Consider the following 25,068-nt stretch of genomic DNA (forward strand, 5'->3'; position numbering starts at 1 on the left):
GGCGGAGGAGCTGAGTACGATCTGCCAGAAGATCGAACGCCTGAGATGAGATTGGACAGAGAGATGATGGAGAAGATGCCGAGAGAGAGGCATTTGGTGATGGGAACGATTTTGAAGGAGATGGTGAAGAGAGGTGTCCAGAAGCTGCTTGAGATCGAGGTCGATAGGTTGTTTCGGGTAGAGAAATGTTTAAGGACCTTAGCCATCAAAAAATGATTTTATGAATCACTTTCGTTATGAAAAGTAAGAGAAGAACCTAGACCGATTTTTTCTTTATTAATTTACGCTGATTTTTCAAATTGTAAACAATCACCTAATTAGCACCAAAATAAAAATCTCTAACGCCCAACACTAAAAAAAATATATTTAAAAAAAAAAACAAAAAAAACCCTGACTCTTTAGTTGGCTTTCCAATCAGAAAGCACAAAAGGGTTTGCTTCTAATCCAGACCAGACCACTAGGATTGCTTCTTCTTCTTCTTCTTCTTCTTCTCTCTCTCTCTCTACAAACCCTCCTTTTCCTCTGTATATTCGAACCTTGAGATAATCCACCGCTGCCCTCCTTTTGATAACCAGGTTTTCCCCTCTCTTTCTCTATATCTGTCTACATATGTCCATACATGTATATCTGATCTGTTTGTCCCGTCTTCCATGTTCAATCGAAGCCCTTTTATTGTTTTATTATAGTTATCTATTTGATTTTCTTATTTGAAAAATATAAAGATTTTGATTTTATTTTTTCGGCAATATATATATATATATATATGTATGCAGTGTATAGAAGTGTGAGATGGCAGCTCTACTTTTATCTTGTTAAATCCAACTGATTGAGTCCCAAAAAAGGTCCCCTACTTCCATTCGCTGCAAATCACGGAGGAGCTCTCTTCAGCATCTTTGTGTTGATAGCCACGCCTCTCCTTCCCTTTTCTCGGTATGACACCATTACTGTTTCAATCATATGTGCCTCAGTCTTTTACTGTGGAATTTTTTTTCTTAATTTTCTCTGGGTTGTGTTTTGTTTGATGGAAGATTGTTTCTAGAGAAGAACATTTTTACTCCTAAAGGCTCAATTTTTCTTCAACTTATTCCACTTTAAGATGGCTGGACTTCTTTTTTTTTTTCCCTAAGGAAAAATATTTGATTCATGTTCAATTGGCTTTTTGGTGATACAAAAATATTAATATTTTTCTGGGTTTTTATATTTAAATTCATGGCTAGATTTTTTTATTTTTTTATTTTTTTTCTAAGGAAAAATATATGATTCATGTTCAATTGGCTTTTTGGTGATACAAAAACATTTATATTTTTCTGGGTTTTTGGATTTTTATATTTAAATTCATCGCCGGACTTTTTTTTTTTCTTCTTCTGGGGAAAAATATTTGATTCATGTTTTAATTGGCTTTTTGTTATTTTTTTGAATTGGAATGCGAATTGCACCTGCCAATTGCCATTGCCCAGTAATAATTTAAAAAGATGCATAGACACTGTACACAAATCATTAAACATTAATTTAGCTCTGTTGTCTGTGGTCTCCATGTCAACATCATCGGCACCCAATGCTTGTTATGCATTCAAGAACAATTGAACTATCATTCCTCTTATTGTCTGCCTCTTTTTTTTTTTTTTTTTTAAAAAGAAGCAATTTTATCTGTCACAAGCAACTTCAATAAATGATAAATAGCCAAAAACGTTAGAAGAATTAAGGGTGGGGAGGTAAGTGTGTGTGAGATTCTATTTAATTATTTTTTATGACTAATAATTGGATATATGCAAGTAGTGTATGCACGGATTAGGTTTCTCTTTGGTTTCAAAAATCTGAAAATGGAATTAACTTGGGGTATTTGTTAAAAAATTTGGAGGTGTTGATATTGTTGATTGTTGAGAAATTGTACATTGAATAGGTTTCTTTGGTAGTGTAATGGGGTAAATGTAAATTATAATTTCTCTTTATTCCAAAGAAAGTTGGCTACAGGCATTAAATGAAAATGTATATTGACTGGATGAAATTTGGTAAGAATTTTTATTAATCAAATGTTTGTGTGAAAGCATAGAAATTTTTCTTATAGACAAAGGAGTTACTTTATGCTACTTGACAAATGTTTTTTTATTAATTAATGACAAACACTTCCACTCATAAAGGCACCCATTATTCTTGGTAGTTAGTACTTAGTTTACTGTTGCGGCTGCATCCACCATTGTTTGGGAAGTATAGTTTATCTGTTAATTGCAAAATTCTCCCCTTTGGTCGTTGAAGTGACTCTTTTTGTGTTCATATCAAGTAATCTCTTGACATGCTTTGTTGTACTTATCATAGTTTGAAGATGGGAGTGGCAGAACAGTTCTGTCATGGAGGAGGAAACGCTGCTGATAGGAATGGGTAAGTGATCTTCTAGTGCTCCAAGCATTTATCATATTAAAATTTAATATCATAGTTAAAATATACATATATATATATATATATATTGTTGATAATCTTGCTTTGGTATTGAACTCTTAGATGTATACTCATATCTTATTTGGAAGAAGAGATCTTAGAGAATTCATCTATGACGTCCTGTGATTGACTTGGTGTGGCGATTGGATTAGCTTTGCATTGTGGCAGGGTTTATATTCATTAACTCACCTTTGTATAGTAGCAATTGAATGTGATAATTTTCTCGACAAAGGTCTGATTGCCATGGCAATTGAATGTTAATTTTTGGGTATACTGATCTTTTAGGAATCAATTCAGAAGCACACTTTTGGAACTCCCTTACTATTTGAAGTAAGAACAATGTGTAGGTGTGTGTTGTTTGTTTCGTCTTTTCTTATATAAGTATTCATTGTTTGTTCAAATTATCTGGTAGTTGGGGTTTTTTTTTTTTTTTTTTTGGGGGGGGGGGGGGGGGGGGGGGGGGGGGGGAGGGTTTGGAATGAGCTCATCAAATAGGGTAATTGCCTCCAAGAACTATGAAAATAAAGGGCTGAATCCACCAAGTAGGTCTCCTAGTATTTAAGGAAAAATTTTAAAAATAAAAACCATCGAATTGATGAATGTTACGGTGCTCTTTTATAATTCATCAATTAAATATGTACATTTCTCAATGGTGATTCTATTTTATTAGTCTTACATATCTGTAAAAATATTGTAAGGATGATGTAAATATACCCATGAGTCAATTATAAGGATGAAGCTGATACAAACAGAGAGAAAACCAACATGAAAAATGTTACAGATATGGAAACAATAAATCAATGGAGTTTTGCATTTATAAGGACCAAGGAAAACCTTAAATACCAAAAGACTTTCAAGGGGTTTATCCTTTGCTTTTAACAAAGACTTTCCATTGTCAGAGGACAACCAAATAAGCATCCATTTTCTTCTTGTTGGTATTGCGTTAATGAATTGGAAATTATCATTAATTGAAGGAAGGAGAGAGGATGGTTCCGAAATGGGTGACAAATGACTAACTAGGCACAAATGACTTGTCCTTTAGAAATTCTTTTTCGAGCAGGTTGATGCATTAAAATGATCAAACGACGTCAAATGTGAACGAAACTTGACATACACGACTAACTAGGCACAAATAACTTGTAGAAAAAGACGGGACTCGAAATTGGTTCCTGAGTTTGAATCTAGAGCCTAATTTCCATTTGTGAAAACTTGTCCTTTAGAAATTCTTTTTCAAGCCGGTTGACCACTAAAATAGTCAAACGGTGTAAGATGTGATCGAAACTTGATGCACATAGCTAACTAGGCACAAATGGCTTTGTAAGAAAAGACGGGATTCGAAATCGGTTCTCTATTTTGAATCTAAAGCCTAATTCCCGTTTGTGAAAACTTGTCTCTTAGAAATTCTTTTTTGAGCTGGTTGATGCACTGAAATGGTCAAGCGGCGTTAGATGTGAACGAAACTTGACATACACGACTAATTAGGCACAAATGACTTGTAGGAAAAGACGAGACTCAGCCTCTTCACATTGATTATTTGTTCTATGTTTTATGTCACCTATATTGCCTTTTTGTTGTTAATCTCACATCTGTTTGATGTCTACTAGCATGAATTACTAGGGGCTTTTGTGTCTGTTTAAGCACAATTATTTGGTTAGATTTCTTGTTTTGTGTTTATTCAATTATTGTTAGATTATAGGGAAATGTGTTCAATCAATACCTGACTTTAATAGTATTATCATCATTGTAGGATGTAATTAATGTTTCTTTGGATAGTTCACGTATGCCAATAGTCCAATTGGCAGAGAGACTTCTTATTAGTGACAGTTTGTTGTGTGAATTGATAGATTTTCAATCGGGCCCGAATATTGCAAAGTCTTTGTCTTAAAAGCTTAAAAGCCGAATGCTTATTTGGAAACACCATCTCGAGGTCTAAGAACAGTTGGAGAAGCTGTTGGAAGATACATTGTGTGGCGCGATTCATGTATATGTTACAATCTTATTTATTTATTTATTTATTTTTTTTTTGAATTAAGTATCAAATGTTTTGCAATTTTTGTAAGCTTGAAATTAACAATATTGTAAGTAATTATTATTTTTTTGTTTCTTTTTGCAGATGCTACCCTTTTGGTACGTGATGATATTTTCGCATGTCGATATTGGATTTATTGTTGATGCTAAAACAAGCTATGATATATATATGTTTTTTTGATTTATACTATCGATACTTTCATTTTGTTTTAGTACAAATTCGAGTTCTTGAATTATCAAAAATTATTAGTATTGTTGAAGGATATTTTATATATTTTAGTAATGAATGTTTGGTTGATACTGTATTGTTACAAGACATACATATATATTATTATTCGTATATATATATGATTTTGTGAATGCGAATGTGGATGTATTTTATTTTAGAAAATATTAATAATTTGTACAGGGAAATAATTGTAATATATTATATATGCTTTTATTTTTTGCAATGTCTAGAAATTGTCGCAAAATTATAATGAATTAATAAAATATATATTTATTTTATGAAAATAATTTTTTTGCCACAGTAATATACCGTTGCTAATACATCATTGATTTAATTCTCTTTTTTTTTGCGATGTTTTAGACCATTGCTATTAATACTTTTTGTGACGTCAACTACTGTCTAAAATTTTTTTTTGGTGACAGCATACTAAACTGTCGCTAAAAGTGATATTTTTTCCTTTTTTTGTGTCGGGTTAAACTGTCGAAAAAATCATTGATTTGCCGTCGGTACAAGAAAGCAACGGTTTGTAACCGTCACAAATACCTTTTGTCATGTCCCTTCCGCCACCCCCCATTTCCTATTGCTACTCCGTCGCAAAAAGTATTTTGTGACGGCATGTGAACATTTTGCGACGTTTGAGACCGTCACAAAAGCTTCTGTTTTTAGTAGTTAACTATGTCCAATATTCTAGTCAATAGTGTGCCGTGTTTATTGGAATAAGAATGGGAAGGATTTAGGAGACATGAATGATTGTTTCAAAATCTTAGGCTGAAATGTAATTATTGAAAAGTTGAGGAGTGGCACGTGCCCCTTTTGGACCTGTGGTGGCTCTGCCACTGGTGCTGATCATGTAATGCTGTGGAGGGGAGTGAAATATATATTTGTACACCAATATTTCTCAAAAGTGTATGTGTATGACATACGAACATGTGAAGGTTCTTGGTAAAATCCTAGTCTTTAATTTCTTTGTTCATTCTTTGTTTTTCTTCTCACTTAAACTACACATTTTCCACAACTAGAAGGCTTTGACTTGCCTGGTAAGAAAAGGGCTTTGGTTAATTGGTCTTAATGTCTTTGGGAAACAAGGTGAGAAAAGAAATGGTAAGGATGTAGTTTCTTAACTAGATGACACTACTAAAAGCCGGAGCTTTTGCGATGGTCGTAAACGTTGCAAAAGGTTTGCATATCGTCGCAAAATACTTTTTGCGACGGAGTAGCAACGGGAATGGGGGGTGGCGGAAGGGGGCGTGACAAAAAGTATTTGCGATAGTTACAAACCGTTGTTTTCCTGTAACGATGGCTAATCAATAGTTTTTGCAACGGTTTAACTTGACACAAAAAATTGGAAAAAAACTTCATTTTTTGTGACGATGATGGTTGCTGTTGCCAAAAACCTTTTTAGCGACGGTATTTGATGTTGCGAAAAGTATTATTAGTGACCGTTTAAAACGTCAAAAAAAAAAGTAGAATTAAATTAATACCGTATTTGCGACAGTTTAAACCGTCGCAAAAGATTTATTTGCGACAGTTTAAATTGTCGCAAAAGATTGGACCTAATATGTATATGCGACAGGTTAACCAATCACTAATAAAATGTAAGGAAATGATGATTACATTAGTGACAGTTTATCATTGTCGCAATAAAATTATTTTTATAAAATCATATTTTATTAAATATTCCTTGTACAAATTATTAATATTTTCTAAAATATAATACATCCACATCCACATCCAAATTCACAAAATCATATACCAAGAATAATATATATGTACCTTGTAACAATTGTTAACCAAATATTCTTTACAAAAATATATAAAACAACCTCCAACAATACTAATAATTTTTGATATTCAAGAACTCAAATTTTTTGTATCGACAATACAAATAAAAAAACATATATATTGTAGCTTGTTTTATATCAATAGTGAGCTCCAATATTGATATGCGAAGATATTATCACGTACTCAAAAGGGTTGCATCTTCAAAAAGAAACAAAATAAAAATCATCATTTACAGCATAATTAATTTCAAGCTTACAGAAAATGTAAAACATTTGATATTTATTTAAAAAAATAAAAAAATAAAAAAGATTGTAAACTCCAATATTAATATGCGAAGATATTATCACGTAGTCAAAAGGGTTGCATCTGCAAAAAAGAAACCAAAAAAAATTAAAAATAAAAATTTACAATATAATTAATTCTAAGTTTACAGAAAATATAAAACATTTGATATTTATTTCTACAAATAAGCGTCATACAATATATCTTCCAGCAAGTTCTCCAGTTGTTCTTAGACCTCGGGATGTTGTTTCCAAAAGAGCGTTTGGCTTTTTCGCTTTTAAGACAAAGACTTTGCAATATTTGGACCTATTGAAACTCCATAAATTTCACACAACGGATCATCAATAAATATTGCAGGCAAGGAAAACAAACTAATAAAAAATAAGTTGTTTTTCCTAATCAATAACAGTAAACAATCAATGAAAGTATGTTATTATTGGTTTGGGCATATTATCAAACACACACACGGTGAGAAGAAGATAAAATTCTAGCAAAACAAAACAAAGACAATACGTAGGCTGAGCCAAATATAAAATAGAATTGGGGTAATAACAAGCATCAATCTAATACAGAAGTATAGAAATCAGGTATTGACATCTCCATAGAAGACAAAGAAACAGCACACCAAAAAATTACATACCAGATTATTGGATTTGCAGCTGGTTTGTGAAAGAAAAAAGCATACAGAGTTCAGCCCAAATGCAAACTGTAGAATAAAGGAAGAAACAACACTCAAATGAACATTCGTTATAAGAAATTGAACAATTTCTTTGATAAACTTGAGAGTAATTTGCAGCAAAGAAATTGAACAATTTACACCTCTTAATATCTCACGACTTGAGGAACAATCTTGGGTGAAAAGCACACCACCTAATCTGTAGTGGCACACTGCCTGATCTGTTGTTTAAGCTCATTTAAAGTTCAATCAAACCAGACCCTCCAAAACCAATAAACAAAACCCATTTGGTCAATGATAACTGATGCATTAACAGTTCTCAATTTGGCAAAGCAAATGCACAATGATCACAGTTTTTACATCTTAAATTTATCCCTCTTAGGCGCCATCTTCTTAATCTTTAAGAACACAGCAACTTAAGCAACTAAATATATACTTTAGCATAGGCCTTATATGCTAGATACACATTTCTATTGCCTTAAAATTACCATACCACTCAAAGGGCTTGAAACATGGAGGAAAGATTTTTTTACCTAAAGTATACCAACACAAGAACATGGCATAAACTCGGCCAGTGGCCAACAATCAACCATCTCATTATTATGAAGTCACACAAGGCATCAAGCATATCATCTCACATCAATCATTCTTTTCAATAATAAATTGCAAATGGTTGCTAATCAGGGTCCATCAAACTCCCATCAAAGCCATCAATGCCAATCAGGGTCCATCAAACTCCCATGGTTGCTAATCAGGGTCCATCAAAAAAATTGCAAATGGTTGCTAATCAGGGTCACTCTCAGCCCATCGTCCTCGAAGCCAGGCATCTTGAATGTCTTCACCATCTGTTTTAGCCAGTCATCCGCCTTCAATGGCTCCTTCAGATCTCCTAAAAACTCATTTGAATTCGATCGGAAAAACTCCCGCTTCAAAAACAATGGCCTTATTTTCGTAATGTGGGCTTGAACTTGATTCTCAATTCTGAGAATGTATTGATTCCCACAAAGCTCTGACCATCTCACGGGCTAAAACACCCATGGCCTACTGACCAACTGGTTTGACTACTTTAGCTTGACCAATCCCTTCCTCCTATATCGGAATATCATCCGGTAATGGCACCTTCTGCCGTCTAGGCCTGCCACGCCTACTATCACTACGTCCACGTCCTAACATCCTAATGAAGGTAACACAAGAGATTAGCACATTTACAAATGTGCTGAAGCTAACTCACTCGCGTCCTAATGCGGTGAACAACAATTAATTCATTCCACATAAGCACGTAGTCACATAAACACATACGAACTTCCTTTCTGGATAATGATCGTCCCGCGACGTTGCTAGAGTTCTAATAAGAAATAATAGTGATCAAGTGCTCTTTTAACAGGACTTCTAGAAACTCATAAACTCAATCAATATCTTTGAAATTAAATTCCATACCTACTTAGTCACATAGCATACCAGGTTATTCCTAATTTCATCTAGTAAGAGAACCCAGTGTGGTAATAATCACTTTCTACGATCCCAAAGTATTCAAACCAGATAGCTCTGATACCAAGTTGTAACGCCTCGAAAATATAACAATAAAACCAACTCACAATATTTACCAATTAATAATACATTTCAGAATATGATATCTTTACATTCATATGATCCAGTTGTACAAAAGATGGCATACGCAACTATATATTCATAAGTCCTAACCCTGAATCTACGGCATGTGTCATAAGCAAAAGATATGAAATAAGAGTTAAACAGATAAATGAATGTCTTAATGGCTACAACTTTCCAAGTCAATGCGTGGTTACAACAAAAAAGGGTTTGAAACTCAATACAAATAAAGCCCTAGGCTTATACAAAATAAATACAACAAAAACAAGACAAGAAGCTCTCGGCTCCAAGTCCTTCCAAGTTACGGCTTTGGCAGAGGCATATCATCAGTACCTGAAAATGGTTTTTCACATAGAGTGAGCTAAAACCCAGTAAAGATACTCTAACACAGTGTATGAATCTTAACAAAGTTATAAGGTGAATGGATATGCAATGCTCATGCCAAAACATTTCATATCTCTTTCCAAAACCATGCAATGCCAAATTTATATCACAGTCCATAAAAACATTTCCTTTACAACAGAAAGCAAGGTCGTGGATACAACACTGGGAATCTCTATGACGTGTCTGCAAGTAGGCTACAAGCACTACCAATTGCCATTTTTACCGGTATTAACCGGAAGGCTTGGCACCTATCCGTGTGGGTTTCTAGGCTTTCACCATGGACACACAGACCAGCTTAATACCATAACAACACTTCATACCCAGATTATTCACCCCATTTTCTCAAAACAGTATACATTTTCAATGTGTTAAATATGTAACAATGCTCAATGCAAATGGATGAGAAATTAGTTTCAATTCACTTAATTCTCATGTAATTTTTACGACAATTATAGCTATCTTTCATTGATAGCCGAAAACAGATATCTCTAAATAAATAGATAATTTCCAATAAAGGTATACTTTCCAAAATTTTAAGATAGGAGTGATAATTCATATCTAACTCCACCACCATCATCCTTATTGTCCCAATTTCATAAAACTAACATCAATTCCATTTTCTCTTTACAAAATCAAATATTCACAATTTAGAGCAAAATCTCTTTTTCTTTATAAATCAACTCCAAGGATAAAATCCATCATTTTATCACAACTCGACCACATTCACAAACCCACATTCATATTTAAAAATCTATTTTGAAATCCCTCTTTTGATTTCAAACCAAAACCCTAGCTTTGTTCCAAAAATTCCCAATATCAAGATTTCTTTAAAAGGACAAATAACCAAGTTAAAGCCATACTAAAGTGCAGATAAATCTCTACCTTGAAGCTAGAAGATGAGAGAGAGAGTGGGGAAACCTTGACAAAGCTGAAACCAACTTTGCTCCAATTAGAATGAAGCTCTAGGTGAGCTCTACCTTTTTAACAAATAGATTAGGGTGTAGAGATCAATAGATTGAGAGTATTTGGAGGTTGAAGATGAGTTTTAGATAGAGAAGGTCTTGATTTAGGGTTTTGAAATGTTTAGAGAGAGAGAGAGAGATATGAAAAAGTGACTAAAAAAGTAACTTTTATGGACTGATATACATGCAGACTACTTGAGCGACCAAAACACCGCTCGAGTGACCAGACACAAAAAAAATAGACCGCTCAAGCAAACAAGGTACCGCTTGAGCGAAGAACTCCACCCTCCTAGTACTTTTGCAGGCCTGCAAAAGTATTGAGAGTTCTAAAAGACCGCTTGAGCGCAAGAATGACCACTCGAGCACAAGAAACACCGCTTGTGCTAAGAATGCCATACCCCCAGTAGTTTTGCAGACCTGCAAAAGTGTTGGAAGTTCTCAAAGTTCTCTCGAGCTCAAGAAAGTGTGCTCGAGCGAACAAGCCAAAATCTGGGCAACAACAGTTTTGAAAAACTAACTCCCAACCTATTTCAAACACAACCAAGACACTCCAATAACTAATCTTGGCAATGAATAAGATGGAAGAAGACATGAACAACCATTAAGACAAGAAATCTAAGATCCAAAACAATGAACAGAGAGGATAGAGAACACCTTCAATTTTCAAAGGGAACAAAGAACCCTTGACACTTGTTCTACATTGTTAATCCATGAGGCTACAACTTATGCAGAATGAGAGCTACACCATGATCCACCCACCACCAACGACAACCCTCCATCAATATCGTTGACCACCACTCTATCTCTCGAACCTTTTCTCCTCTATATGTGATTGACAACGGTAGCATTGGCTAATGTGCTTTGTGATGAGCATTAGCTTCAATTTCATGAAAGGGAGGAAATCCCTAAATTTTATATAAAACCCTAGTTTTTGGAAATTGTTCAATAAAAAGCGGTTTTGCTTAATTGACTTCAAAAAAAAAAAAAAATGAAATTGAAGGTATTTTCTTAATTTTGAGGTTGAAATGTTTTTCTACATACACCTTGTGTTGGTGATGATTGTTAAATAAGTAATCGTTATTATTGAAGAGTGAAATAGTGAATTGTTGTGCATTAGAATCATTTTAGGGGAAAATGAGAATTTACAAATTCATGCATCATATGCATCATATGCATTATTAAATTTCTTTTATGATACAATAATGGTGCGAACAGTGGAAAGATGAAAGGGGGTAAATAATCTATGAGTCCTGGTAGGGAGTCGGGTTGATTTGAGTTGTGTATTGTATTTGGTACTTGCGCGGGGAGTCAAGGTGTCCAATTGCCCTGTCTGCACATCTCGCCGGACGAATGTGAGAAAATATTTTTTGGTGTCCACGAGCTCGCCGTTTTTGGAGCCGGCAAATGTGGAAAGGAAAAAGATTTTTGGGTGCCCATCATCCTGCCGTTTCTAGAGTAGGAAAATGTGGGACTATTTTCAGTATACAAAATCTATATCTATGTATGTATTTTGAATTTCGGCTCTTACTTGGAATGTCATAGTATATTTACTGCCCTGTCTAAAATCAAGAAATGCTAATTTAACATTAACATTTCTCATTTCATACTCATGCATAATAAAATTTACCAAATGTTTGTATTGCGTGATCATGTGTATTTTCAATTAATGTTATAACCTGTTAAGTGCATTACTTACTGAGCTTTTACTCACCCCAAAGCTAACCATTTTTAGGAAATGAAGATGATTTGCCTACCAAGTGATGTTTTTTTTTGGAAAAGAAGAAAACTTTTTGGGAGCATAGATACCTTTCTTTTGGAATCATGTGGTGTTCAAGCCTAAGGCTATTTTGTAATTGTATGATGGTTTTCTGTTAGTGTAATAAATAACACTGTTCTGAAGGAAGTCGACTTGCGACTTGTCTTGTTGTATATTTCTTACTTTTTGAACTATTTTGTTTTGTTCATGGATGTAAAAAAATGATATTGTAGTTTTGGAAATAGTTCAAAAGGGAAGAAATGTGTTAATGTTACTTCATTATTATTGTTTGTACTCTTCTTGTTTGTTGTATGTTGGGAATGCCCGGATGAACGGAATCCGAGAGGTTCATTGTCTGGGCGTTACAATATAACTGTTTATTAAATGTGTTTTTGAACAATTATTTTATAAGTACCACCACAGAGGTCTCATGTCTTGGGGAACTTAAATATCCATTAACTCTTTGAATTGTCACTTTTGTGACTCTCTGTTCTAATATGTTGTCACTTTGTGTAATCCTCTATTGTCATAGATCCACTGACTCTCTGATTTCTGGTGGAGCAAAGTATTATGCGGAGCTAAGTACTGCACTATTATGAGAGCCACCTCTAGAATTCGTACGAGCCACTTCTTGAGTCCATACATCTGTTCTGTTTTGTTCTGTACCATGGTTATGATTATTTACTTATATGATTTCTACGTTATGCTTCTGTTATTTAAAATGATTTATGTATTTCTGTTATCGAACAAATCTCTATTTAGCCCGAATAATTATTTATAGTGATTTTTACACCTTATGCTCTCAGTATAACATTTCTCACTTTGCCATGTGCTTATAGTTGTTAACCATTTTCAGGTGACGTGTCAAAACCATTGTATGTGGTAGACACAAGACACTTTATAGTCATAGTTCAGCTCTAGCAATGTAAATGAATAGAAGCTCCAATATATATGTTTTTATTATAATTAAATTAAGATTTGGATACCCTTTTATTTAACTCCGCTACACTATTAATTTGTTATGACTTCTGTTATTGTCTTGTTGCGACGCCGAACCTCTAGGTACTAGGTTTGGGTCGTGACAAAGTGGTATTAGAGTGATAATTTTTCTATAAAAAAAAAATAAAATAAAACAAAACAAAAAAACAAAAACACAAAGGAGTATTGGATACATGCACAATTAAGAGTAGGATATGGATGATTTAGTACCTAATTAATTACATTTTATTAGTCTATTTATTTGTAATATAGTTTTGTGTTATTTTATGTGTTTATATATAATCTGAAATTTTGACACATAAAGTAATGTATTATATTAAATATGTTACATCTTATAAATGTTTTATTAACAAGAAAGTAAAAGAAGAGTGTCGGTCTCAAACATCCATGCAACGTTTTGATAATAAATTGATAATAGTTGTTTAGAAAAAAGTGTAGTGCACTACTTTTATTTATTATTTTATTATTATATTTATCTATTTATTGTTAAAATTTTGTGTGTTTGAACATATTATATATATGTTTTCTTTTTGTAATTTTTTTTTTTTAAAAAAATTATGTCCCTCTTCAATCACTACTCTGCCAAAAATAAAGAAAAGTTGAGGGGATAAGTTTTTTCGTCCTCTTTCAATCACTACTTTGCCAAAAAAAAAAAAAAAAAGAAGCTAATGAGACATTTCTGTAAATTATATGTACATTCATGCTTTGTGTAGTGATTAGAATTCATATGAACGAATAGGAATTGTGGATTGGGTTCATTAAATTTTTTATTTTGTGGCTATGGCTAATGAAAAGAATGATAACGGAACCATTGAAACCGATCCACCAGAATAATTGTATCAGAGAGCACAGCGGAAATGAAAAGATAATTTTCTAAATCAATTTTGAGGACAAAATTTTAAAAAGAGGGAAAAATGTGACACCCAAAATATATTTACCTAATTTTTGAAAAAATGTAATTATAACATTTTTTTAGGCCATAGTAGAATATAGGGAACTTGTGCATAGTTATTCAAGAAACCTCATGGTTGGCACAGTAAGCCATGTGGTTTCATCACATGGTGTACTACAAAGTACGCATAGTGTTGCATAGTAAAGGTCTTCTCAGTTATAAATATGTGAGTTACATGATAATTAAATCACAAGAATAATAAACAAGGGATATATGAGAAAGTGTACTGAAGTCAAGGATCAAGTTTAAGGTGAATTTTATCATATTTTGAGCTACCATAAATTATTTTTGATAAATTATGTTTTGCAACTTATATTAGTTTAAGCTGAGTTGTATTACATTTTGAGCTACCATAAATTGTTTTTGATAAATTATGTTTTGTAACTTATATTAATTTAAGGTGAGTTGTATTGTGGTACCCTAGAAATTTGGCGTCGCGACAAGACAAAAACTGAAGTCATATCAAATTAATAGTGGAAGGGAGTAAAAAAAAAAGGTATCCAAAAATGTATTTATATATAAACATATACATTGGAGCTTCAATTTAATTATGTTGCCAGAGCTATGACGGCAAGTGCCTCATGCCTACCCCACACACTGGTTCTGGCTCGTCACCTGAAAGTGGTTAACAACTATAAACACATGGCAGAGTTAGAAATATTATACTGAGAGCATAAGCGTATAAAAATCACCATGGATAGTTATTTGGGCTAAACAGAGATTTGTTTGATAACAGAAATACATAAATCGTTTTAAATAACGAAAACATAACGCGAAAATCATATAAGCAAATAATTATAACCATAGTACATAATAAAGCAAAATATATATATGCACTCAAGAGGTGGCTCTCACAATAGTGTAACACTTAGCTCCACATAACACTTTGCTCCATACCAGAAATTAGAGGGTCGGTAGATCCATGATAACAAAGGGTCACTTAAAGTGGCAACAGAACAGAACAAAAGGTCACATAAAGTGACAATACAAAGGGCCATTGGTTATTTAAGTCCCCCAAGGCGTGAGACCTCTGTGGTAGTACTTAAATAATTATGCAAAACATATTTAATAAATAGTTTTATCCATGGGTTTCCCTTCGTTAGCAAACAGGGTTCATTTAACAAATTACATACTTAAAAACTAATATAATTTACAAAACATAATTTACATAAAACAATTTATGGTAGCTCAAAATATAATAAAACTCACCTTAAACTAATATAAGTTACAAAACATAATTTACCAAAAACAATATATGGTAGCTCAAAATATAATACAACTCACCTTAAACTAATATAAGTTTACAAAACATAATTTACCAAAAATAATTTATGGTAACTCAAAATATAATACAACTCACCTTAATATTATTTTTTCTATGCTACACCATTTCTCTTTTCTCTCCATGTTTTTCATTCAATTCGAACTCACCTATTATAGGTGAGTTCTCCACATCTTGTGGCTTACTTCGAGGGTGCACACCGCACCACACACGTTTTCCTCTTTTTTCTTTTCTTTTCTGCCCTTATTTTCTTTCATTCAGTTTGAACCCACCTATTTATTGGTGAGTTCTCCACATCTTGTGGCTTACCACGAGGGTGCACACCACACCACACCACACCACATACGTTTTCCTCTCTTTTCTTTTCATCTCTTTCCTTCCTTTTTGTGGGTGTTGATTTTTTACCGCACAACCAAATAGGGAACTCAACTGGAGAGTACCGACAGAATAGATTGAGCCCAACAATCTGCACAAAAAGATGAGAATCCGGTGGTGGTTCATTCACCCGGGGGCACTCCGACGATCAAGTCAGTAATCTCTTAAACATATCAATTCAAGTATACAACTCACAATTCACTACTCACAGTATAAACCACACATCCCTGAGACCCATGGAGGTGCCCTACTTTTATAACCGGTAGTGACCTGATTCCTTTAGAAGCCCCACTTCAATGGACTCAGACTCAATGCTCATCCTGGACCCTCATCTAGATAGAGATAAACTTTTATTCAGCCTTATCTTTATCTAGGCTGAGATCCTCCTCTATTCTAGGACTCTTGTTCCTTATCTGCTTATCTTGGATTCCGATATCTCCATAGATAACCTTGGCCTAGCCGAGATCATCATGGCAACATGGTCAAGCCACACGACACCCCGGCTGACACTTCGGTGTCACCTTAGCCACATGCTGCCTTCCACAAAATACGTCCCCACAACTGCCCCTAGGTTCTCTTACCTCGGCAACCTGAGGTGATGGAATCTACACTGTTTATATGCTAAAATTTGCTTTGTTCTTTGGCCAAGACCACGACTCGTCGGCTTTACATAACTTAGATTCAGCTGCCCACCCTATCAAGGACCAAGAACCAAGAATCAAGTTCTTCAAGTCTCAACTGAGATCGCTCATATAGCCGAGGTTATTGCTTTATTAATCAAGAAATTCAAGAGTGCAAACTGCACATGAGCTGTCACGCACGGTCTTTTCAACCGTTTCCTCTACGCATCCCTTCCTTATTAGCTCGTACCTGACACGCGCTATCAGGTTGCGCCGTTTCTGCTCACATCGCCTGACAAGCACATCGCCCAAGGCGTATTCATTTCATTTTGCCGCCCTTTTAGTTTTTAACAAAACTCTCTCTCTTTTCCTACATCTTCTTACTTTGTAAATTTGATTTCCCTTCGCTAAAGCTTTTCTCTCTCTAACATTTCGCCATTGTCAATCTTTCGAAGCTCTGCAACCATGCTCCATTCATTACCTCCAGCAAAGCAGTCACTGCTTTGCTCCGTTCATCGTGGTCGTCAGATTCTGATGACACCTACTCCGGCGTTTATTTCATCGGCCCCTGTCGGTAAGTCTTTAAGTTCTTTTTGATTCCAATCTTCAATGTGTTTCTTTCTTCATGTTTACCACAAGCCCATGCTGTATTTATCTATGTGCTGTTATTGAATCGGTATGTGTGTCTGAATCTTGAATCACTTTTGCTTCGATTGTGCTCTTGATTGCACACCACTGTTTGACACACCGTCACCTCGATGTTTTACTAATGTATTTTTGATTGTCTCTATGCTTTCTAGAGTATTCAATAGTATTGTTATTGCACATTTGCACACCATGTTCACGATCTTAACTATTCTGTGAGGAAAAATTTGATTTCTTGTTCCCCCTTCCATGAGTACTCACCTTTGCACTGATCATATTTATGTTCTTGATTGTCTGGCACTGTTCTTGCCATATTTGTGTTTCTCTCTATATTTCTGTTTCGTCTGATTCTTGAACTTTGTTTGCCTTTGATTCTTTTTTATTCTGAATCATGTTCCTTTTTTGTTTTTCTTACTTGTTTCCAGATCTTTGGCCTTTGATTCTTGTTTATGTAGTTCTAGGTTTGGGATTTTCTTTAGAACCCATATACTTCGGAAAAACTAAAACAAATTTCCCTTTAGATCCTCAAAAATCCTTGCCCCAGTGCTTGTTTAGGGTCTAGCCGAGGTTCTTGAACATTCACCAATGTCTTCTCTCTGAAATTCCTCACAAAACACTTCAGGCTGAGATCATGGGTATGTTTAGGTGGAGGGTAGACACCCCGGCCAAACTGGAGTATTTCCAACAAGAGTTCTCCATCCCAGCCGACGTTCAAATCAGGTTGGCTGGAGAAGAGGATTCTATCATGCCTGATGGAGACTCCATGTCCTTTCTCGTAGTTGCATTCATAGAGTGTGGACTCCGATTCCCTGTAGACACCCTGTTTAGGGAAGTCCTCCACTACTACAAACTTAATCCCATACAGTTAGCCATTAACTCATTTAGGGTTATAAATGGCATAATCGAACTGGCATGTCGAGAAAATGCCAAGATAACCCTAGCCGACATCCGATTCTGTTATACCATGTGTGGCCTTAAGTCTAAAAAAGGCTACATATATTACCTCAAGCCCAGATCCACCGCTTACAAACTCATAGCTGACCTCCCAGACTCCAACAAGGGTGCTTGAGATGATTACTTGATCGTCTCGAGCAACTGGGAGTTTGCGCCTGAGGACAATCTTCATCTCTTTCCTCTATGCTAAGCAGTGTTGTAGACCGCCCCGAGAACTCCGCTCTCTGCGCGCACGAGGGCACGAATCGTTTTGTTCTTAGGCTACTACAGTTCAGACTTGTGTCACGGTTCTGAATCTAATCTCACAAAGTGCAATGCGAGATCGATAAATCACCAAAGAGTCCAAATCCAACAAATTGTTTTGGAAAACTGATTTTTATAAAGAAGTGCCAAACATGGACTGTTTTGCTAGATACAGAGTCGCCACCTAAATGTTTTATTTTGGGGGGAAATTTAGGAAACCCTGACTCGTGCCTAAGGCCATGTGTCCGTCATCACCAAAGTTGCCTCGGCTTGGGAACTTGGGTGTGAGAGGGGAAGTTCATGCAATGAGCATCCCTGCTCGCCCGATCGAAGATCGACCTTTACTAACATGATATTTTATTTTTGAAAACACATGTGTTCTTACTCCGATTATTAACCTAGAATTACTATGTGATGCGCACAGCATACAAGTATAGACTAGATTGCCTAAGTTGGAACAAAACATTTCATGTTTGTTTGTTTGAAAATGTCTTGAAGTTTGCTACTCGCAAGTAGGCTAAGTCGTAGATTTCGATGAATTGTTCCAATTCAAGTAATCCAACCTTCACCCACAGGCATTCAGGCAGTTAAACACTTAAGCAGTTAGCCTCATGGCAAGCATGCTAAACATGACAACACTTACACACGTGCAGTATGCTAAAGCGTAAACACTCACAGTGTACTCCGAGCCAAAACAAAGAACTAGTTAGAAATCATGCATGATCCTAGTTCATGTTAAGATGGCTAATGCAACACATGCAAAAATACAGCTAAAATAGGCTCGACTATTCTAAGATGGCATATGAAATGCAACTTGATAACATGCTGTTGGACACGTATTCAAGTAAATGTGTTGAAATACAATGCAATTTGTATGATACGTCAAGCCCGGTGCATGCAAAACAGATGAATGGATGCACGCATGCAAGCATAAGGTATGCTAATCGAAATATGCTCTAAAACTAACCATTGTAAGCGGTTAAGTAAAAGGGAGAAAGAAATGAGGGTTGGAAGACATGCATCACACACACGCACGCTTATTACAACAGTTGGCCCTCTCGACGGAGGGTCCAAACAATAAGCTAACTAGCTAATCTAAGATAATTAAACTAATTATTACATCACAAAACTAAATAACTAACAAGCTAATTAATTAAGTACAAAACGAAGCTAATTAACTAACAAGTTAATTAACTAGTTATTACAATACAAATAAGCAGCTGAACGCATTAACTACGTAAATACAGAACCAAAGCACAAACTAGCTAAGAAAAGCAGTAAAGAGAGCTCCTCGGGATGAGGAGTGCATGCATGCTCGGTCACCTCGTTTGGAAATCCAACGTGATGCCCCAATTTGCCTCTGTTTGCAACTGTTCTCAAAACCTTGCACCAAGCTCCAGAAAGCTTCTAACTCACCTTGGGGACCCTCAGGAGGGCTGCCGACCACCTAGGGATGTTGCCAGCCATTGGCCGACCACTTTCCATTGCTGCAGACCAGAAAAAAGTGGTCGGCCAGCTAGTTATTCTGGTAGGCCGACCAGTTTTTGCTGCACTTCCCCAGTTTGCTGCAACAGAGAGCAAGAAAGGGCATGGCAATGTATTTGCAAGGTATGTGTGCACAACCACCCTCTCTATCATTTCATGATCTCAAGGGAGTGTAGTTCTCAACCCTCGAGCCACCAATCACGCATCTTGATGCATGATGGCCGAGAAACCAAATTGCACAATTTAATATGAAATGAATGCGCACATAAACACATAAAGCCTTGACCTCTATCATGTATGATCAAGAGGGTCGGTGACCGAGAATTGAGGCACGTTTCATCACTTCAAGTATGAAACGTCCCTCGTTTCTCGTGTTTGGACTAATACCCTATCCAAACACAATGCAAGCAATAACATGCATAACACAATGCAATGTAACATGGCATACACAATGCAATGTAACATGAGCATACACAATGCAAAGAACATGGCATACATAATGCGATGTAACATAGCATACACAATGCAATGTAGCATAAGCATGCAAACAACATGGCATGCTAAGTGCTAAGAACAACATGACATACTCAGTGCAATGTGACATAAGCATGCAAGCAACATAGCATACACAATGCTAAGTGCTAAGAACAACATGGCATACTCAATACAATGTAACATAAGCATGCAAGCAACATACAAATAAACATGCTAAATGGACTTATACCGAATGTGGACAGACCTCAGCCATGCCCAAAACAGTGGCCATAATGCCAAGAAATGAAGGCACAAAAGTACAACTCTCAAGAGTGCTCAAAGAGTGACAAATGTGGAAGTGTAACAACACTATAAGCTCTGAAATTAAGCAAGAAATGATGCCAAATCATTCAAACAGCATAAGCATGGCATGCTAAGGTCCTTAAGGCATAAGGCTAGCAAAGAAGACTACACAAAGGGACATGCAACACATGGCACAAATGCATGAATTAACCATGGACAAAGCTTAATTAGGTCTAAACAAAGACCAAAACATGCTAAGATGAGGGCTTAAGGACCTAGGCAAGATGGCATACATGCTAGGCCACAAACAAGGCAACAATGCATAACACTCAAAGGGACTTAAAGAGTGAATGAAGTGGGAACATGGCGATGCTACATGCTCTGAAATATCATGATAAATGACACCAAATCATACACACAATGCAAATGAAGCATGCTATGGTTCTCAAAGCTCAAAGCTAGCATAGGCACTTGCACTATAGCTATACAAAACATGAAGCATATGGTCAAGGCAACCCAAAACAGTCCTAGAACATGTCAAAATGAGTCTAAAACATGTATGGAAGGAAGCCAAAATAAGCTAGCATGGAGGGCATAAGGCATGATGCATGCAAGGCCAAAAGAGAGGATTACACCACACCTACCAAGACTAAGCATGAGATGACTTCGCCAACAAAAATCAGAGTTATATCATGGCAAAATAACTCCAAAAACACACTGAAATGATAGCTCGCAAGCTTAGGCATGAAGGCATATGCAATGACTCATGTTAAGGCATAAAACACAAACTCTCCAAAGCATGGAAAGAGTGACCAATGCAAGTGTACGATCACACTACATGTACTGAAATCACATTTCAAGTGATGCCAAATCATGAAAATAATCCGAGTAATGCATGCCAGTGGACTCAATACACAAGGCTGGTGAGCAAGATTGAACCATGGCTATACAAAGCAATGCATGCATGACCAAAACAACATGAATTAGAGCTAGAGCATGGTAAAACATGGACAAAAGTTTCTTAAAGTTAAGCCAAAATCATGCTAGAATGACAGTCTAAAGCATGATACACATTAGGCTAGTTCATGGAATTGCACTACAAGTGCATGGAGCATACATGGAGCTATCAAACCAAACCTTAACAGAGGTATATCATGGAAAAACAACACCAAGAACATGCTGAGCTGGACTCAAAACAAGCTAGAAAGACATGCTATTTCATGGAGCATACAAAGCTAGTTTGCAAAATTTACACTACAACTGTATAGAGCATGCATGAGGTGACAAAACCAAGTCAAAACAGAGGTATGCCATACTGAAATAAGGCCAAAAATGGCCTGAGATGTGGCCAACACAAGCTTAACAAACATGCTCAAACATGAGGCAAGTGAAGCATGCATACAAGACACAAGGAGAGGGGATGGCCCTCTCCTATTTGGGACCTTAAAACACCATTTCCACCACTGAAATTCCTCTGATTTTCAGTGGTGAGAAGGCCAAAACAAGGTGATCCCAATAGCTAAAAAGGAAAGCACAAAATAAGGCCAAACAAGGCCTAAGAGGGGGTAGGCTACCCCCAACACAAAAGAGACCTTAAGCAAACATCCTAAGGACTAAAAATCAGAACTTTTTGCAGTAGGAAGTTAAGCCTAAAACACCATGAAAATAGGGCTAAAAGCTTAAGGCAAAAGCAAGGTTCAAGAGGGTAGAAACTCACCCTTGTAGAGCCCCTTTAAAGCTGTAACTCCAGCAACTTTCCTTGATCAAAACCAGTCCAAAGACCCCAAAACCAACCTCAAAGAGCCTCAACAACAAGAGTATGGTGTTTGAGTGTGTGTTTGTGTGCAATAGTATGATGAAAATGCACTTTTGAACACAAAAATGAAGAGAAGATGCAAGATAGATACAAAGATATATGTATAACTCTTGAGCACCAAAATCTGAACCTAAGGCATGAGGGGGGAGGCTCCCTTATATAGAAAAATATGCAACAAGCTTGTTGGACAAGCTTTAGGCCTAAAGCTATCCCTCCATACACGTGTATAGAGGATGGCTTCTGTGCCCTCCAGTTGTAACAGCTGGCCTAAAAATATCTCCAAAAAGGTGATGGAAATATCTCCAGTTGTAACAGCTGGCCAGCTACTTCTATTGGTCGGCCGACCAGCGGAAGTCGTCGGCCAGGGCAAAAAGTGGTCGGCCATGGGGGGAGATGGTCTGTAACATGAAAGCAAGGTGGTAGTGTGGTGGCCGACCAGAAATGGTGGTCCAAAGACCAAGAAAACCAGTTGGCTGACCAGAAAACTGGCTGGTAGGAAGGAAAGTGGTCTCCAAGGGGAAGAACTGGTCTCCCACCCTTGTACCACCTTCCAAACAAGCAAAACAAGGTTTGTACCAAAAACAAACCAAAAGGGATGCAAGACAAGAGTCTGGGAAGCAAGGTGTGCAGCCGGAAGTCCCGAAAACTAGTCTACGGGCACCAAAAATGGTCTACGACCACAAAAGTGGTCTCCCAAACCACAGTGGTCCTCTAGGCCAAGGCAACAAGGCGTGGTCCGAAAACCAAGCCAAACGGAGAACGTTAAGCGGTCCCAAAACAAGGCGTGCGGCCGAAGACTTCGGAAACTGAAAACTAGTCTCTAAGCAGGCAAAGTGGTCTACGACCACAAAAAGGTGGTCTACAAGACCTCTCCCTCCCTCTAGGGATGGAAAACAAGGCTTGGTCCACAAACCGAGCCGGAACACAAAGAGTTCGGAGGCTCGGAGGTAAGGCACTCAGCCGAAAACTGTGAAACCTCGAAACGAGCACAACATGCGCAATCACCGAGCACTCAATCGATGACATCTGAGTCTTAAGGTCGGTCAAAAATGGGGTGTTTATAGTTGCCCCTCTTTGACAGAACTCGGAAGTCAATAAGTGACGGGAGTGAATGTTAAAGCCCAGAGACGACCCATTTTTGACAAGGCCGAAGACTTAGACAAACAGGCAAGATAACAAAGAGATGCGCCCGCAAGCAGGGGCAAGATGCACATGACATGCACAATGCCGAACATAACTTATGATCATGCAAAAAAAGCTGTAATGAAGCAAATATGCAAAATAAATGCAACAGTTTAAGCGAACGAATTCAAACCAAACTACAACTCATTCAGAAAGGATATAAGAAAATATGCAATTCTCACTGCGTTGGAATTTCTTTTGAATGAACTGTACATATGATATTGCCTGGTCGCGCCAGCTTCAAATAAACCGTACATACAATATCGTGTCTGTATAAGAAAGAAACTCAACAGGTACAATACAGTTAGTAACACATGTTCCACGTTACATCATGGTATAATTTCAATACAAGATAAACGCGTGCATATACAATGCCGATGGAAACATGCATAGCAATGCAAGTGAAAATTGCATAACAATGCAACCGGAACGAGGATAACAATGCAAGTGAAAAGTGCGTGACAACGCAAGCAAAGTGTGGGTGCATAACAATGCAACCGAAGTGCGCATAACAATGCGACGAGTAGTGTGCATAACAATGCGACGAATAGTGTGCATAACAATGCAGATGGAGGAGTGCATGACAATGCAAGCAAGTGGTGTGCATAACAATGCAACGAGACGTGCATAACAATGCGAGAAAAGTGTGCGCGACAACATAGGTGGAGAGTGCATGACAATGCGAGCAAGTGGTGTGCATAACAATGCAACGAGACATGCATAACAATGCGAGAAAAGTGTGCATAACAGTGTGAGAGAAGTGTAACTTCAATAGTACATTTGAAACAAAATGCCGAATAAGGAAATACAAGCCTTAATGAGACTAATTTAACCGGAACCTCCGATTTACCTTTCGGAGGGGTCACAACGTATTCAAAAAGGATACACCTTGCTCTTGACGAATGACAATGATGTGAGCATTGAAGACTTGAATTAAATTTCCGCGGGGACATTTTGAGCCTAAACGTGTACTTTTCTTGTACTTTCTCGAGAGCCGAGGACTCCAATCATCACCAAAATACACAGGGAGAACAATGGGACCTTGGAGACCATCCAGGAGGCCTGCTAACCACCTACATCAATGGCCGACCAGTTGTTGACCACTTAAGTGGTCGGCCGACCAGAAAAACTGGCTGGCCGACCAGTTTAGCAAAACAGGGACAGATTGGTCTTTTCAAGGCCGGATCTTCAAGTATACACATCCAAATCACTTTTGCTCACAACACACAAGGCCGAAACACATTCTCCTTTGCACCTAGACCCTTTTATCTCTCAGATCTGCACTTTAAATGTGTTTTCCAACGCCCCATGCGACGTTGTTTCTCGAAAACTTTCGATTCTCTTCGTTTTGAACCAATTAGAATTTGTTTTCGGAGCTTCTTTCTCCATTTTCACCACTTGAGGTACGTTTGTCTCGAAGTTTAGCACCTTTTCTCAGGCGTTGACTTTTGTTGACTTTTTCTCTTCCTAAGAGTTGATTTTTGTTGACTTTTCGCAATTTTGGCTCATTCTGCTCATTTTTGCAGATTTCTTCAGATGGCCGACCATATTTCGCATGACAGGGGCTCTCCACGGGTAGAGGACGAGCCAGACATTAT

General features: G+C 36.8%; 1 protein-coding gene across 3 annotated transcripts in view; it reads left to right on the forward strand.

Moving 5' to 3' along the window:
• Positions 1–320: 320 nt before the first annotated feature.
• LOC114296810 (uncharacterized) overlaps positions 321–25,068 on the forward strand; it is a 68,828-nt gene continuing 44,080 nt past the window's right edge. For 2 of the 3 annotated variants that reach the window (XR_014329470.1, XM_082868786.1), the window contains exons 1-3: positions 321–575; positions 774–930; positions 2,314–2,376. The gene's annotated coding sequence lies outside the window, so the exon portion shown is untranslated. Of the gene's footprint in view, positions 576–773; positions 931–2,313; positions 2,377–4,546; positions 4,822–25,068 lie in introns of those variants that run through there. The other variant, XR_014329469.1, reaches the window with a different exon arrangement.

This window comes from Camellia sinensis, chromosome 5, assembly GCF_055761805.1.
Source record: "Camellia sinensis isolate YWXY chromosome 5, ASM5576180v1, whole genome shotgun sequence".
Classification (NCBI taxonomy): domain Eukaryota; kingdom Viridiplantae; phylum Streptophyta; class Magnoliopsida; order Ericales; family Theaceae; genus Camellia; species Camellia sinensis.